We start from the raw sequence: 3621 nt of genomic DNA on the forward strand, positions 1-3621 counted from the left end.
CCCGGGCGAGCCGGCCCACCCGTGCCAGCCGTGCCACCCGTGCCAGCCCTGCCAGCCATGCCACCCGTGCCACCCGTGCCACCCGTGCCAGCCGTGCCAGCTCTGCCAGCCGTGCCAGCCCTGCCAGCCGTGCCACCCGTGCCAGCCGTGCCACCCGTGCCAGCTCTGCCAGCCGTGCCAGCCCTGCCAGCCGTGCCACCCGTGCCACCCGTGCCAGCCGTGCCACCTCCCGCCGTGCCGGGCCGGCCCCGCTGGCACCGGCGGTACCCGGGACGGGGCGGCCGCAGCCCCCCGGGAATGGGGCGGGCCCAGCAGGAGGGAGGGGAAGAGCGGCCATGAGGGCTGGGCCACCGGGGCTTGTGTCCCCTCAGGGGCAGCTCCATTGTCACCGCTGTTCCCTGATCCCAAAGATTTGCGTCCCCTCAAGGACAAGTCCATTGTCACCGCTGTTCCCTGATCCCAAAGATTTGTGTTCCCTCAGGACTGCTCCTTTGTCACCACTGCTCCCCAATCCCAAAGATTTGTGTCCCCCCAGGACAGCTCCATTGTCACCTTCCCTCCCTGATCCCAAAGATTTTTGTCCCTTTGGGGTCGCTCCACGATCCCAGCTCTGATCCCAAAGATTTGTGTCCCCTGAGGGGCAGCTCCATTGTCACCACCACTCCCCGATCCCAAAGATTTGTGTCCCCCCAGGACAGCTCCATTGTCACCGCTGCTCCCCGATCCCAGCCCTGATCCCAAAGATTTGTGTCCCTTTGGGGCCGCTCCCCGATCCCAGCCCTGATCCCAAAGATTTGTGTCCCCTGAGGGGCAGCTCCATTGTCACTGCTGCTCCCTGATCCCAAAGATTTGTGTCCCCTCAAGGACAGCTATATTGTCACCTCTGCTCCCCAATCTCAAAGATTTTTGTCCCCTCAAGGACAGCTCCATTGTCACCTTCCCTCCCCGATCCCAAAGATTTGTGTCCCTTTGGGGCCACTCCCCGATCCCAGCCCTGATCCCAAAGATTTGTGTCCCCTGAGGGGCAGCTCCACTCCCCAATCCCAAAGATTTGTGTCCCTTTGGGGCCGCTCCCCGATCCCAGCCCTGATCCCAAATCCGTCCCCGCCACCCCGCGGGGCCGGGCAGAGCCGGGATCGCTCCCCACGGGAAGCTGCGGGGCTGGGGGCGGTCCGGGGCGGGTGACAGGTGACAGATGGCTCCGGGATGTCCCCGCGCAGCCGCTGCCACCCCTCAGGCGCAGCTGGAGCTGTCCCCGGGCGCGTTCCCGACGCCGCTTCCCACGGGCGGCGGCTGCTCCGCTCCATCTGCGCTCGGGCGGGGATGCGGGAACGCTCCGGGAGCGGCAGGAACTGGCCCGGGTTCAGAATGGAGCTCACCCGGGCCAGTCCCGGGGGCTGCTCGGGCCCTAAATCCCGGGATAACCCCATCCAGCCGGGATAAACCCCATCCAGCGGGGATAAACCCCATCCAGCGCACCCCTAAATCCCGGGATAACTCCATCCAGCCAGGATAAACCCTATCCAGCTGCACCCCTAAATCCCGGGATTACTCCAGCCAGCTGTACCCCTAAATCCCAGGATAAACCCATCCAGCCGGGATAAACCCCATCCAGCTGCACCCCTAAATCCCGGGATTACTCCAGCCAGCTGTACCTAACCACATCCAGATGTCCCCTAAACCCCGGGATAACTCCAGCCAGCCGTACCCCTAAATCCCGGGATAAACTCCTCCAGCCGGGACAACCCCATCCAGCCGCACCCATAAATCCCTCACGAGCAGGATTTTCGATATTCCCGAGGATTTTGAACATCCCACAATTTCTCTGTGTGCCTGTGCTGAGTTCTCCTCTTCCTGGTGGTGTTTTGGGGTGGATTTTTTTTTTTAAGTTTCGGGGTGTTTTATTTTAATTTCTGGCAGTGCTGAGAAGAATTTTTCCCTCTTTTCCCATCCTGCTGAAATCCTGATCCTCCTCTCCCCCAGGCCGACCATTCCCACCCGTTCCCAGGAGGGATTTTTGGCGGATTCTCTCCCTTGTTTCCAGGTTTTCTTTGCCCAGGGAAGCCCGGGACGGGCACAGCCTCCCTTGCGCCGGGAGTTTGGTGGCGGCCAGAATTCCCAGAGCCTTTTGGGAAGAGCCGCTTTCCATGCCCACAGCTCCCGGCGCTGGGAGGTTGTTCCTGCAGCAGTAAAATTGGAATTCCCCGAACTTCCCGAGGTTCCAGCTCCGGTCCTGCTCTAGGTGGCAGCAAATCCATGGCTGGGCGGGTCCCTGCTCCCCGTTTTGGGGCAGAATCCCGGGATTACGGAAATCCTGAGCTGGAGGGACCTGAGGGTATCAGAATCCAGCTCCTGGACCTGCACAGACACCCTGAAATCCCAGCGGGAGCTCTGGCAGCCTTGGGAATGTCACCATTCCCTGGGGAGCCTGGGCAGCGCCCCCGGGGGAAAATCTTCTTCCTAAAATCCAGCCCGGGACCCAGGGGAGCGGCTGGATGGGGTTATCCCGGGATTTAGGGGTACAGCTGGCTGGATGGGGTTATCCCGGGATTTAGGGGTGCGGCTGGATGGGGTTATCCCGGGATTTAGGGGTGCGGCTGGATGGGGTTATCCCGGGATTTAGGGGCCCGAGGTTCCAGCTCCGGTCCCGCTCTAGGTGGCAGCAAATCCATGGCTGGGCGGGTCCCTGCTCCCCGTTTTGGGGCAGAATCCCGGGATTACGGAAATCCTGAGCTGGAGGGACCTGAAGGGATCAGAATCCAGCTCCTGGCCCTGCACAGACACCCTGAAATCCCAGCGGGAGCTCTGGCAGCCTTGGGAATGTCACCATTCCCTGGGGAGCCTGGGCAGCGCCCCCGGGGGAAAATCCTCTTCCTAAAATCCAGCCCGGGACCCAGGGGAGCGGCTGGATGGGGTTATCCCGGGATTTAGGGGTACAGCTGGCTGGATGGGGTTATCCCGGGATTTAGGGGAGCGTCTGGATGGGGTTATCCCGGGATTTAGGGGTGCAGCTGGCTGGATGGGGTTATCCCGGGATTTAGGAGAGAGCTGGATGGGGTTGTCCCAGGATTCAGGAGTGTAGCTGGGTGGGTTTATCCTAGGATTTAGGGGGCCGATGGATGGGGTTATCCCGGGATTTAGGGGTGCAGGTGCATAGGGTTCTCCCAGGATTGAGGGGAGTGGCTGGATGGGGTTATCCTGGCATTCCCGGCATTCAGGGCAGTGTGGGGTGGCTGTGAAGGGACACAGGCTCTGTCCCTGTGTGTGTCACCTGCGGAGGGCCACCCGCTCGGGCGTGGGGACAGCCTGGGACAGCCCTGCTCGGCTTGGTGGCAACCTGAGCCGAGCCTGCCTGGGTCTGGCCTGGATCCTGGCCTGGATCCGTCCCGGATCCTGCCCCAAACCCTGCCTGGATCCGTCCTGGATCCTGGCCTGGATCCGTCCCGGATCCTGCCCCAAACCCTGCCTGGATCCGTCCTGGATCCTGGCCCGAGAAGAATTTTTCTGTCTTTTGCCATCCTGCTGGAATTTTGATTCTCCTCTCCCCCAGGCCGACCATTCCCACCCGTTCCCAGGAGGGATTTTTGGCGGATTCTCTCCCTTGTTTCCAGGTTTTCTTTG

Source organism: Onychostruthus taczanowskii, unplaced genomic scaffold (genome assembly GCF_017590055.1).
Source record: "Onychostruthus taczanowskii isolate IOZ18803 unplaced genomic scaffold, ASM1759005v1 scaffold184, whole genome shotgun sequence".
NCBI lineage: Eukaryota > Metazoa > Chordata > Aves > Passeriformes > Passeridae > Onychostruthus > Onychostruthus taczanowskii.